This window comes from Cuculus canorus, chromosome 4 (genome assembly GCF_017976375.1).
Source record: "Cuculus canorus isolate bCucCan1 chromosome 4, bCucCan1.pri, whole genome shotgun sequence".
Classification (NCBI taxonomy): domain Eukaryota; kingdom Metazoa; phylum Chordata; class Aves; order Cuculiformes; family Cuculidae; genus Cuculus; species Cuculus canorus.
The window spans coordinates 74,525,403-74,540,189 of NC_071404.1; the positions used below are offsets into that span (position 1 = coordinate 74,525,403).

Genomic DNA, 14,787 nt, shown 5'->3' on the forward strand with positions numbered 1-14,787 from the left:
GTATTCTGTTCCTTTCCGAGGTCTCATTTTAATGTTATTATGAAACTTCACAACACTCGAAGCTCTTGGTAACTCGGAGCCGGCTTCAGCTCCGTCTGACCTTTGAAATATGACAAAAACTGCAAGCAGAGGGGATGGCAGAGGACACCTCCATTGGGCACAGACCACGCTGAACACCAGGCATTACAGTCTCCGGAGAATGAGCAGTGCCTGGGAAACACCATTTCAAAGAAAAGGTTCCATCAGCAGGGTCATTCTGGCTTGCAAAGACCACAGTTACCTAGAGGAAACTTAACTCTGCTTTAGCTTAAATCAAAATATTCCACTTTCATAGAACCATAGAATGGTTTGGGTTGGAAGGGGCCTTAAAGATCAACCAGTTCTACCCCCCTGCCATGGGCAGGGACACCTCCCACCAGACCAGGATACCCAAGGCCCATCCAACCTGGCCTTGAACACCTCCAGGGATGGGGCAGCCACCGCTTCCCTGGGCAACCCGGGCCAGGGCCTCCCCACCCTTACAGTGAAGAAGAATTTCCTCCTCGTGTCCAGTCTAAATCTGCCCCTCTCCAGTTTATACCCATTGCCGCCCATCCTATCACTACAAGCCTTTGTAAACGCTTTCTGTAATAGTAGCTACTTCTTGTATCACCAGGATGCTGAATGCCTGCTCTGCCTTGCTTCCAAGGTCCCAAAGAAAAGCTGGAGCGGAGAGAGACAATTTAAAGTGTTGCTTGTGAGCCTCCTGAGCTCTTCCGTCCGCTGCAGCAGCCTCTTTGGCAGTGGTGCAGGGCATGAGCACCTTCCCTCTCTGCTGCCTCATCTCAGTTAAAAGATATCCACGTCAGTGTTATGCTGATGGGATCATTTCCTCGTGTTGCCTGATACCAAAAATGCTGGCAAATGAACTCTCCAGGACTCGTTTTGGAGTTAGGAAGTCAAGTATCCCTTTAATCAGACCTATGTGTGATACAGAAGTAGCTACTTCTACAAAAACTGTAGTATTTTTTATTTAAGCTAAAGTAAAGTTTCATTGAAGTAATTGCCTTTTTGGAAAATTAGACAGAATGTCCCTCTGATAGCATGTTTTCTTTCAAATGGTGTTTTTCCAGACACTTCATCCTTTGGAGATGATAACATCCTGTGTTCAGCATGATCTGTGCTGAACAAATGTATCTTCTTCTGTAATCACCTCTGTTTGCAGCCTTTCCCTGTCTCAAGTGCAAGGTCACACACAGCTGGCTCCAGAGCTCCAAACTAGCATGAGAGTGACTGTTGTGAAGTTCATAATAACATCAAAATCAGTCTTTGGAAAGGAATAGAATATACATAAGATTTCTAGAAAAATTTATCCATATACATGTAAGCGGGAAATCTGTTCTGTCCCCAGCTCTTGTCTCACTGCACAGGATTGATGGGGATCACTCCCTTGTGTTGCCCAGGCCTGATAAAGGATGATTGCTTTCTAGAACCCCAAAAGCAAGTCTTAGAGAGCTTATTTGTTGGCATTTTTTTGTATCAAAGGACTATTCCACTGAAGCCAGGGAAGTGCAGGTACAAACACCATCTGTGCCCTCCACATCAAATGAGAGCAACTGTGTCCTGCCAGTCCCAGGTTATGGTGACATTTACATGAAACATGGAGCCAAGGCTTTGAAGAGGAAATAGCACAAACACAAGGAAAACACATCCAGAGAAAACAGACCTTGCTGGTACAATATATGCAAAATCTCTTCCAGTGTTTGCAGCACAAGTGTCCCTCTAGGTAGTAGTCCCAACATGCACCACAAAAAAAAGCATGAAGAAAAGGAAAGAAGGAGAAACCAAAGTTATAGCCTGAGCACCTCAGATTTCATTGCTATGCTTAAGGGACCACAGAGCTGGGGTGGCTTATGATAAAACCTGTGGTAGAAGCATCTTAGAAAACAGGAAAGGACTATTGCCTTAGGCCTGTAGGAGCTTTTGAAATTATAGAAACACAGAATTTATGTCTAGCATAGCTTTATTTCAGGCTGAACTCAAGCACCCAGGTGAAGAAAATAGGAGCAAAGCAAGCCTGGGACATCACCCAGAGCAGTGCATCTCATCAGCCCAGGGAGAGCGATACTCAGGAGAGCAGCCCGATTCAGCTATCTATGCTGCACTGAACATCCGCAGCTGAATGACAAAAAGCGTAGCTGGCAACCTCCTGGAGTCAAAACTACAGCAATGCTTTGGTATTTTTTTCGAATCCCTACTGTAGAGAAGGGGAAACACTGGACAGCACTCTCACCTGCAGATGGTGCCATATCCTTACACTAGGGAGATCACTTTGCCTCTGAGGAGGATGATCCACTTTCTGCTGCCTTCTCTTTGCCATGTAAGGTGGAAGAGGGATGTGTGCCTTTACACTGGGCTTGCTCCTTTCATTGCATCTCTCATAAGTTTGATTTACACCAGCCATAGTTTCCTCTTCAACTTAACAGTAGAGAGCTCGAGCCTTTCACTAGAAAGCTCGGTGATGCCCAGGTTCCACTGCACGCCTCAGTGAAGCTGCAGACATTTACTGCTGTACATTAGGCCACTTCTATTTTGATTACTAATACTTGAATATCTGTATTTAGAAACATGATCCCACTTTCCAGTACCTGCTCAGGTGTATGCTTTGCAAAGAACACACCCCTCGGTGAGCAAAACCAGCTTCCTATCAACTACTCTCTGATGCAGCCTTTTGGATTATGACACAGAAAGCAATGAGCTTATGAATTAAATCCTATGAAACTTTCACTGAAGAAACTAGAAGCAAATCCATAACTAAATAGATCTCACTCTGACTTGAGGGTAAGCTGCTCCGTATAGAAATAGCTGAAGTCTCTGGTAGCACACGACAGAAAATGTGGCCCATTTAAATCTACGAATGAGTGTTGTTTGTTTAACCAAAGGGAACTACAAACGGGATCTTGGGTGTTTCATTATTAATGAAGGAAAGTAAGGAAACAGTAAGTAAATATTTCAAGAGCCCTTGTGATGAAATGCCACGCAGCAAAGCGGCACACATATGCTGACTTGTTAAACCTTCACTAGTAGTTGTGTTACAGTAATGAATGACCATTCAAATGCTTTCTGTTGCAGGGTTACTCAAGAAGAACGTTCTCACTTTCCTAAACAGCAAGGTGGTGTAAACTGATCTTCAGCACTCTGAGCTCCTATTCTCTCCTTTTTTTCTTGAAAAGGTACTACATTTTCTGAGATTTCCACAAACAGCTACAGACAAATCAAATGACCGGTACTTACAATACTCACTGCCCATCAGTGATGGAATAAATTATTTCCTCTAGTTTAGGGGAGTCGAAATGATAAGCAAAATCCTTCTTAAAATACTGGGTATCTAGTCATGACCCTTTCAGTCACTGCCATTCAATGACTTCACAAACCAGCCACTGGCTTCCCATTGTATTTTTGATGAAGCTCCATTGTAAGTGCGTTTTCTCCATTCTTCGCTAACACAATTTAGATAAGGCTCATAACCCACCCAAGGAAATTCTTTTTGAAAGGAAGGTTTTACATAATTCAAAAAGGCCTATTGGTTTGGGGAGGGTGAGAAGGGAAGGAAGAGATCACCTTTAAGGACCAAAATGAATGTGTTGTATCAGAAAAAAATTCAACCATAAAGCAAGCCAATAAAACATATCTTTTCATCAGCAGAATAGAATATAGCCTTTCTTTTCCTGTACTGCACATAAAGGCTTTTTACACTTTCATTTCAAAATAAAAAAAAGAGAATATATTTTTTTTAGTAAAGCATATTACCTTTTGATAGCAGGTGCAGCAGGTCTTTTATGCTGTTTTGAGGAGATGGTGTTTGAAAAGTTGAATAGAGAGATGAAAATTCAGACACTGTAGATACGTTTCCAGAACGGGGGCAGATTTTTTCTCCATCCTGGAAGGGAAAAATTTTTAAACAAAGTATCCCGCAGAAAGGTAGGTCCTGCTTTGTCTGAGCTGCATGCCTTCATAAATAAAAATTGGGATGTTTTACAGATGACAGAGTGACCCTGTTGTTATCACACTGGTCCATACTGGAGTGCTGCTGCAGCACGCTCAAAAATCACCACCGCAGTTTCTGTCTACCTTGCTTTGAAACTCTTCACAGTGCATCTACAATACACCACTAGGTCCTGCAGAGCTAGCCCAAAAGCAGGTCCCTTCACACTATGCTTAGGACTTCATCAGAACATGAGAGTAAATGAAAGGAAACAAAGACACATCTTGTCTTTTTTGTTCCCCTGCAGGCCTTATATGACTGATGTTCTCTAGCACTGCATCTTTCAGGCTTTCATTTTCTTATGATACTTTAGGTCTGCAGTCAGCGTAAAGTATTTTAGTGTTTATTACCTTATTCACAGATACAAGTGCAAAGACAGTAGAAAATACAGAAACAGCAAACCCATGCTGATGGGTGTGAATCTCACAAAAGGAGATGCTGTTGCTTTGTTTCATTGTTGTATGGGTGTAGTCCTCTTCTATGAAGTGACCACAGCTCTTGCTTGGATTAAAAGTTTAAGGCTGTTTTCTCACTGCAGTAGGAATAAAGAGCATGGACTTCAGCTTCATTTTCATTATGTCACAGGCCGAGCTTTCTCAAAGTATCCGAGCGTGTCTCTCTCTCCATCAACGGAGATATCTTCTTTTTGATGTACAGACCATTGGGTTTGGATGCATTGTTTGTGATGGTGAACTGTACACAGATGTGGAAGGAATAAGTTGTACACGAAGTTCTAGTCATCTACATTGCCATTCTATTTCTACAGTCACGCAGTGATGGTAATCAGGGACTCTGATAGCTTTTAATCCTAGACAAAAGCTTATGTCTCCAAAATAATTTGTTACAACACGCCCACTGTGACAGAAATGTCCAACCCTTTCTTTATACTCACCATGCTTCTCTTTAGATACTGCCATTTAGGGTTCTTATGTTACAGCTTTTCTACAACGAGGGGATAGTTAATAGTAGTATGATATATTGCACTGCTCTTGTTCTGTAATTGTATCTAAACCATACACCTCTATAAATATAAAGCAAGACAGCACAACTGTGAGGCTGTCATAGTATTCAGGCTTTTATTTGATCTGCAGCTTCAAAGTCCCAAACATGTATCTTGAAAAAATCACAAAAACACATTGCTAGTTGAGCATGCAAATGTATGTGAAAATACATAAAACGTGTGTGTGAATTTGTGTAAACTAATGTAAGAATAATAAAATGTAAATATAGTCAAGAGTATGTCATGAACTGACCCGCTTTTGCATGCAAACTTGTAGGGCTCCTGTGCTGCAATGTCTGGTGCAAAGTCAGAGGAGGAATGGTGCTGACCTGACTGCGGAATCAGTGCCTGCGTTTCAGAGGGGACGGCTGGGTGAGGAACCAAAGGGTGGATAAGGACATGGGGACAACAATTCCAAAAGCTAAGTCAGAAGGTGAGATGGGATGTTAGAAGCATCTTGTCCATGAACCTTCTTGCCTTGTTGTATTGCCTCACTTCAGGAGAATATTATAAAACCCCGTTAAATTACTTCCAAATCCCAGAGAATCTCTGTTGACACTGTGTGCAGTCTCAAAACAGCAAAAGAGCTGCGCTTGAAGTCTATCGCTCTCACCAGTAAACTGTGCCCCAATCTGAAATCTGTCTGTAATGAATTCCCTATAAAAAGAGCCAAAGAATTAAATTCTGTTTTCATTGCCAAAGCGTGATCTAATCTTGGGAACATTTTAATGGTGAAAATACCTTGTGATCTTAAAATACGTCCATTTTCAGATCTTTTAAGGAAAAAGTTTATATGACTTGGAATGAGGCCCAGGAACTACGCTCTACATGCACCAATGTTTAACAGAGAAAAAAGCTGGGTGGTCCAAAACTTTCTTTCATGAAAATAACAATCCTATGGAGATAGACTAATATTTAATAATAATGTTTTTGCAAAAATCTCTGGATAAGTTCATATACAAATCAGTTTCCTTAACATTGGCATTTTGGTCAGAAATGCTGCAAATCCATTTCATGCCTCAGAAGAAATCATCCGGGTATAATGAAGAGACATGGATGAGACTAACGTAGGTGTGAGCCCTCAGCTAGTGGTCACCTAGTATGTCAGAATGAAAGGGCTAAAAAAGTTTAAGTTTTTGGCTTTATGTCTACCTGGAAAAAATGACTGGAGAAAAAACAATTAATTTCAAAATAAATTCAGTAAATGCTATTGCCATTTTTTTTTCCTTTAGTGCAGTTCATTTACAAGCGTTAATGGAAAATATTCGAGCTTCAACAACTCAATTTTACAATAACTATTGTGAATACTTTGCTAGACTTCCAATAACCCCCTGACACCACTCACAATTCTTGTCCTTGGAAATTGTATCTGGAGTTTTAAATTAAGAATATTAAATGCCAGATTTACATCTGTCAAATTCTTCTGACATTTTCTCAAACAGCGGTGGCACCTATTTACAAGTTTCCAAAATAAAACACTTGTAAGACATAAAATGTAAATTAATTCCATTTGACTTCTAGTGTACTTGTAAAGGCTTGGTTAATGAACCTGAAATAGAAAAATTAATGTTTTTAAAATACAAGAAAGAGCAATGAAATTAATTTCTTTTTATGTCTTCAAGACAGAGTGTATAGTGTCTACAATTTGAGTGTACTACAAATTTAATTGTATCTTTAAAGGAAAGTGGAGATAAAAATAGACATCATTATATGTGGTCTCCACAGGTCTCTATGACCTCTCTCCTACCTCCACAGGGATGAAAAGCTACATTTTATCTGGAAAAAAACCTGATTGAATTATGTCTAAGATGAAAGACAGCAAGAAGAGAATAGGTGTCTTTCCCACCCTCAGTAATTGGGAATCCTACCTCCTACTAGGTTACTTTTTTAATTGAACCTTCGAGATAAAAATGCAACTAATTATGCCATTTAGGTTGTGGAAGCATATTAATAAGTACACCACAGCATGAACTATTCATAAAATACTATAGACTGGGGAGCCATACAAAGAGATGGAATGGAATAACCTAATTAGGAAGTTTATCATTTCAACACAGACAGCTTAATAGGAAATGATTTGTATACCTAGATGTGCTTTCTGTCCTAAATGTCAGTGATTCTCATACAATGGTGGCAGGTGGTAGACACTGAGTTTTTATCTTAAAAAAAAAACCCAAACATTTCATTATTCTTCCTTTATGGCTCTGGTTCCTGTCACCAGACTACATAAAATCCTTTAATAAGTTCCGTTTTGGAGACTAGGGGAAGGAGCTGGGTTTTTTTTGAGCAAGAATAGCAATCAAAAGAGAATTAAAATGTCATAAATCAGAAGTGATCCACAGTAATTTATGTAAGATCGCAACAGAGTAGTTGTACTGGTTTGTAGATTGCACCATGATAGAATCATAGAATAGTTAGGGTTGGAAAAGACCTTAAAGATCAACTCTAACTCAACCCGAAGCTGTGGTTCTGAATGCTGTAACGGTGCACGGCCATTGGGCTATAAAGAGCCTCTCACTTTCTTCCATGCTAATTTACGCAGGGAAAGTTTCAGTTGGAACATTTTATTTTGGTTACAATTATTTGTGACAACTATCTAGTCAAGATAAAGATACAGAGCATTCCTATTTGACCAGGAAATATCAGGCAGGGAAACACAGCGTGAAGGAAGTGGTTACCCCAGCTACTCTGGGCTGGCCGTGTGCAGCAGGAGCAAGAGAGGGGAGGAGGCACTTGTAGGGTTCTTTCTCCTCATGGCACAGAAGAAGACTTTATAAGGCTGAGATGGCAGGCAAAAGTCAGAAAATTAAAAAAGCAGCAGGGATTCACAGATGTTCTGTGTGAAATGATGGGCTCTAGGCTATCGACTTAACTTGGGAGTAGGGTTTTGGAATTACTAAATAAAAATACCAGCACAGTGTTTAGGGCAACAAACAGAATAGTGATTAAGAGCTGTTAGAAAAGGGATAAAGAATAAAGCAGAGACAATCATTACACACTATAGCCCTTTAGACCCACATCTTGAATGCTACAGCTTTGGTCAATCCTCTTTCTTCCATCTGTCCATCCCACACCTCCGCCCACCTACCCCCAAGACAGACTTGGAAAAGGTTCAGAGAAACAAGATCAAAGATACGGAATAGTTTCCATCTGTGGTGCAGTCAAATAGACTGAGCCCTCAGGCTGGAAGAAGGGTGTCTGAGGGAAGATAAAAGTCTGTAAGATCATAAACAATGTGATAGAAGCTCCCTCTTTCTTCCAGCACAAGAGGTAGGGGACCTCAGATGAAGGCAGCAGGTTCACAACAAGTACGTGAACTTCCAGACACAGATCTCAGCCATAGCCTTCTGAGAAAAGTGAGGGAAATAGAAAAATTAGGAGAGGAATTTGGCCCTATCATAGGCTTGTGAGTCTTAGAAGAACATTGACGTGGTGTATCTGCAGGGCCGTTTTATACTACAAAGTTGCAAGCTTAGACCCCATTTTCTGTGAAAGTACTTCCCTGTGAAAGACTGGAGCTCTGTTTACAATATTGAGCTGGGGCTGCAGGTACAATATTAAATAACTGGATTCTCAAATAATCGCAGTTCATCCTTGAGCACTTATCAGGTTGATGCAAAATATCATTTAAAAATACCATCTAATGTGTAAGATTTAAGTGAGTTACACAACCTACAGCCTTCATAACCTAAGTTTTGTAAAGCTTTTGACTGTCTTTACACCTACCTTTTCTTTATATATTTGGGCTCTATAATGAAATTTATCCAGTTCAATTCCCGAACAGGTTAACTTTTGCAGTATTCTTTCTATTTCTATGGGCAACGAGACTCCCAACTATTCTTCCGTTGCTCATAATAGGCTTTTTTTTTTTCCTACAAAAGGTGCAGATGTTTCTTTCACAACACTCAGTTCGATTTTGTCCTAAACCTTTCACACACCGATTCTAAAACAGATAAGCCAAGTAAGAAGGTTGCTGAAAATGAACAAATTAAAGCCCAGGGAATGAATAAAAAAAAAAAAAGAAAGAAAAATATCAATGCTGTGCCAAAACCCTATTCTCCGACAATGTACAAGACTCTAACAAAAAAGGAAAACCAAACGGAACAAAATCAGTGTTGTCACAGTGGGGCCAGATGATCCTGCATTCTCCTCCAGTATTTAAATTTGGGTGGAAATGAGAAGACACTTGCAGGTCCAGCTGTTGTTTATCAAAAAATGTCATCTTTTACTTGCACTGCTACCTGACTTTTCCCAGATATATTGATTTAGCATATTTAAAGGACAGCAGTATTTGTATGTGCACCTCAGGTTTGGTTGTATCACACCAGATCTCAAGCCCCACTACATAAAACCATTGCATAAACTGTGCCACCTCGTCTGTCTATTCTCACAGCAAGAGCAATAGCACCTCTAAATAAAACTGAGGCAGTTCTGCTCCAGGCTTTCTTCCTACTTTCTTTTCCTATGGCAGAGAAACTCCCAAATGACTGCTCCTGCTTCCTAACACACTATTTTATTTTGTCCTTGCAGCAGACTGGGATTCTGTGCTGACCTCCACTTCTTTTCCAAAAAATGCTTGCGTTTGCAACTGAAGCATTTTTCATTGCACTCCAAGAACACAGTAGGTCAGACACCCGCCACAGAGGCATGCAGGCTAAGCACTAAACGCTTGCCTCGATGAGCTGGTTTGCCAAGCAGGAGTTACACATTCCAGCCATACATCCCCGTCTGCCTCCTCGCCTCCCTCCCCAGTGGATCTGGCCTTTCTGCTAGCCCAGCTCAAACTTTTGATTTCAAACAGATCCATCTCATTCTATATTCCCCTTTGCTATTAGAGCAAAACATCTGAAAAGGCAGACAGAAACAGGGTTTTTTGCTTGCCTAGAGAGAAAGAGCTAATTTAGCCTTACTGCACTTCCTTCTCCCCTGTCCACTTGCACTGCATCCCATTTCCTGCCTTTGAAGTGTATTCTTTTCAGATCTTTAAACAGCCTTGGATAAATGAATCCATTCTCGAAATGATCTATTGCTGTCTGAAAGCTAAAAAGATGAGAAAATTTACCAAAGAACAGAGAATAGATGGAATTAGTGAGAAGGGGATCAAGGAGCTAGTTAGCTCCAGGTGCTGCTGCCTGGACCACAGCCGTGGAGAGCACACAAGCAATGCCTGGTTGCTTGGTTGCAGTGTCTTGGAGCATCATCCTTCCAGGTGTGACTATGATCAATCCACTGACAGAGTAAGATTGCATCGTGAAAGAGAACAGCTTTCACATGGCTCAGCCTAGCATTGCAGGAACATAAAATAAGGGGCATGCCTTTATAGCAATACCACAATAATTCAAAGCAACTGTGCTGCTTATCTGTGCCGTGCTCAGCAAGAGTGACTTCTTCCCTGACAGCCTTCCACAACCCCCAGCAGGATCAAGGCCTGGCTGTGTCAGCCACTGTATTCTCGCATCTAACAGAGTTTTCGACTCAAGTGACTGTACTGAGGAAGAGCAAACACAGAAAAAATGGGCCCTGTTGTTAAACCAGTCAGTGGGATAACAAGCATGCCTTGCTTGTTTCAGTTGTCTCCACACACATAGAAATGACACTATAATTCTTTTATATATTCTATAGATAAAGGAAAAGATTAATCATAATTTCTTCATATTTTTGATTAGTCAGAGTGAGCTCCTTCCTGTCAGTGCACAACCTCAGAGGTGAAAGAAATCATTTTGAGTGCAGGAGTGCTTCAAATGAGCGCTTGTTCTGAAAACAACATCTTCCCTGGCATCTAGCACGCTGCAGTCATGTCAGAAAAATGCACACAGACACACGCATACTTTTTTTTAAAACCACTTTTGTCAAGTCACTGCCTAATGTAAGAATCCATGCTACATGAAGAGGCAACGCTAATTAGCCAGGTAGATTTTATCAAGGAAGAGAAGGCTCTTAAATCTGTGGGAGAGGGAAGAATCTGACCTACTTTATGTATAAACTAGTGCTTTCATTTTTGGTGTTTTCAGTCTTCCTAAAGGCAGTGGCCAACTTCTGTATATAGCCAACGTAGAGAGACTTTGTGTATCTTCATACTCCCTCTCAAAGCAAATTATTTTCTCTCAGCCTTTTAGACAAGTAATAGAAAACGGAAATAAATACCTTCAAACTCACCCCTTTCCAAAATCTTAAAATCTCTATTCAGAAACACTTCAAAATCTAATACGAAGGAAGAATGAAGGAAGGAATCTAATATGAAGGAAGGCCTCTCCATCTCTTATTCCCTTCAAATCTAGACAGGCTACCTTTTTAGAAGATAAGCTTGAATGAAAAACATGTTATCTGCAGGATTCAGTATAGAGATAAGGCAAAGTGTAATGGATTATCAAAACTTGCTTCTCTGATGTGATCTTACTTCTTGTGTTGGAGCAATGTGGGTCCATACGGAGGCCGAGGCTGCCCAGAGGAGCTCCCAGCTCAAAAGAAGTGCTATAGCTGTGCCCAAGTGTTATTCAGGGCAGCCCCTGGACCCCTCTCCTCCTTCCCTTTGTACCCTGGTTTCTACATAAAAAGAGCACACATGCAGGTCAGGAAAGAGCCACAGAACATTCTTCCCACATCCCAGTGAGGCTGAAGGACTGCAGACTACATCGCAGCACACACCTGTACAGCCCAGGTATGGGCTGCAGCCTCAGTATTTCATTTTGATCAAGATAAGGATTTAATTTGAAGAGCTCACTTCTTCATAGATACTTCAAAGCCTGGAAGGAACTATTGGAATGCAACCCTGTTTTCTCTTTGTAATGATCTGAACAGACACCTGGGTTTAGTGGTGCTTTATTATTATTATTACGATCACCCACCAGATGGTTTAAATAAAAATACTTCAAATGCTGAACAGCCCATGAATTCATCAAGTCACTTTAAAGTTATGCTTTTCTGAATTTGCATTGTGCAAATTGTCCCTTGGGCATGTTCTTTATTATTCTTTTTTTCCAGTGTACAAACCACCACATCTACAAGCTGCTTTCAGAATAATCACATCTACCTGCAGCAGGTCAGCACTTCTGCCAGTGCACACAGGCATTTCCACTGCTTCATCTTTCTGCAAACAGAAATTCACTGGAAAGTTAATGCAAGCCTTTCCATATGGAGCCAAAAGGGAGATTTGAGGGGTTGAATAGAACAAATGGAATTTTTTTTTCTTCATTCAGTATTAATTAAAATTAATATCACTTTGGCTCATATTAACACCACTAATTGTAAGGAAATTTGTAGTTCAAACTTCCAGCTCACTAAGCAGAGATGTTGCTGCACATATGGTATGTGTGGTCACGGACTGTTCCCGATAAAAGCCCATATGGGATACAACAACTGTGCAACAAAGACTGATGCTTCAGCCTCACTCCTTGTAGCTATCAACTTGTTTCTCAGTTTTGCTGTACTTTTAACTGAGATCTTTGCTGTCTATTGTCCATTTCCCCCTTATGCATAGGGTCTTCTCACAGCCATCACAGCTCCTCTAGTAATCACCACTCAGGTCGCGTTGCCTTTGCATCCTGGATTCAGATGGCTGGCAGTATTGCTTCCCTTCCACTGCACCGTGCCGGCTGGCTGGGAGTACAAAGGTATTTTCTTTTACGTTTCACATTCTGTTACAACGGACAGAAATTCAAACTCCATTTGGAAAAGTAACAAAACCTGAGTGCTGAACAGCATCCAGCAGAGGCGTGAGCTGCCGTCAGACCCAGAGCAGCAGGAGGGAGGCAGCTGGGAGCTGGGGGACAGCACTGGAGAGATGCCCGCAGGCACAGGGAATGCAATATCACTCAACATACTGTGTCTATTTGAAGTCAAAACACCTTCCTGACTGAGCACGGGATGTATAGAAACTCAGTAAAGACTTCCAGAAGAAGAGATCGTGTCCGGCCTTGGTTTTGGAGAGAGCAAGGGGAAGATCTGTGTGTCACGGTGCAGGTTTGGGGAGATGCCTGGCATGGGAGCTGCAACGTGCAGGTGCACACAAGTGCCAATCTCCAAAGTGGAGACAAGACGCTAGACCATATGGATGGATCATCAGGCTGAGCCAGCGCACCTTGTAGCTGAATTGTGTCCCCTAGGCAGTGAGGGAGGACACACCACCCCTGGCAGCAGGAGGCAGCAGCCCTCACGCACTCACACAAGAACTAATACTACTGTTACTCTTCACTGTTTTAAGTAGAAGCACAGAATGGTTTGGGCTGAAGAGACCTCAAAGCCCATCCAGTCCCACCCCCCTGCCATGGGCAGGGACACCTCCCACTGGATCAGGCTGCTCAAAGCCCCATCCAGCCTGGCCCTGAACACCTCCAGGGATGGGGCAGCCACAGCTTCTCTGGGCAGCCTGGGCCAGGGCCTCCCCACCCTCACAGCTATTTGAAAAAGCACTTTTGTCCACTCCAACACCTATTTGCGCTTTTGTGCTGAAGGCTCACAGTGATTTTATACTACCATAGAATGCAGCTATGGTAGTGAAGCCATTCTTGCAAAATTCAATCCACATACACAAAACACAGCTTTCTGAGTGGTGTTTTTCCTATCAGCTCCCTCAGATCAAGTGTAATTCATCAAAACCACTTCCTGCAGCCCTCTTTTAGTGACAGAAGTTGTCTTACACAAACACAGCTTGACCAAGAACCATACATCTTTACCAGTCTTGTCTGAATATATCACATTCTTACTACAAGGGTGACATTAATAACCACTGTCATACCACACAGTCCTTTGGGAACTTGCATTACCTGCCAGTAAGAAACTTCCCTTCGCCTTACTTTCGAAGTGATCATTAAGAATCTTCCACAAAAGTATAGACAATGGGAAACATTCTTCCTGTTCATTTTTTAACTTGCTTTTGAACAGAAGTATCTCTGTTGTTGTTTGTTTGCTTGATAGTTTTGACATCTATTGCTCATAAGGTGTGAAATATTCCCTTCTACTGCTTTCAAATTATTTTAAAATCTAGTGCTTAAGTTGGCATTCCCTTGAGCTTTACCTGTTCTAATACATTTTAGATGCTTTATTTGTTTCCATAATTCATCTCATTCATCCCATAAGTCTCTTTCCTTGCTTTAGCACACCTTTAGAAGACACATGCCCAGAATACATCAAGAATAATTATTATCACTGCTGCAAGTGTAGCAGTTTAAAGGCATCCAATTGCAATTACCAGCTTTCTGAAAGGGAAAAACACACACCCATCCAGTTCACATGCTGGAGAAGATAGCAGAAAAGTAAGAAGCCAAGGGCTTTGGTGGCTGTCCCTTTTATGGCTGCAGTTTTCCTACAGGACCCAAGCAGAAATTAAATGTGCTACCCATAGCGAAAGGCTTATGGGTGACAAACAGGAGAATATCAGTCTATTGTGAGCCAGCATGGTTTTGCACCTAAAAAATTATCGGTGAATGCATATTAGCAGAGTTAAGGCCATCCATGCTCAAAGACACGAGGATGTTTAGACAGAACTGCGCTACCTACAAGGATGCTATCAGTAAAGGAGGAGTCAGTGTAGTGTTCCCTGACCAAAATGAGGGAGATTATTCCCAAATATTTTACAGCTTTGTGACAGAAACATTTCACTGTTTGTGTTTTAAACTTCTTTGGATGCACCCCCAAGCTTCTAGCAAAGCAGTCACTCCTCCCTTCTGCCTGGACAGCTGAGCAGGGAGGCAGGCATGGCCTTCATCTCCACCGTGGTTTTTTTTTCCTCCAGGCCCTAACACCTCTCTTGGAGGGATTTCCTCTC

The 14,787-nt window shown here is 41.6% G+C and overlaps 1 long non-coding RNA gene across 1 annotated transcript in view; it reads right to left on the reverse strand.

Annotated features, from left to right (window-relative positions):
• Positions 1-1,376: 1,376 nt before the first annotated feature.
• Positions 1,377-14,787, reverse strand: part of LOC128851997 (uncharacterized) — a 178,299-nt gene continuing 164,888 nt past the window's right edge. The window contains exons 6-7 of the long non-coding RNA XR_008449596.1: positions 3,790-3,919; positions 1,377-1,761 (exon numbers count right to left, since the gene is read on the reverse strand). This is a non-coding gene — a long non-coding RNA (uncharacterized LOC128851997). The remainder of the gene's footprint in view (positions 1,762-3,789; positions 3,920-14,787) is intronic.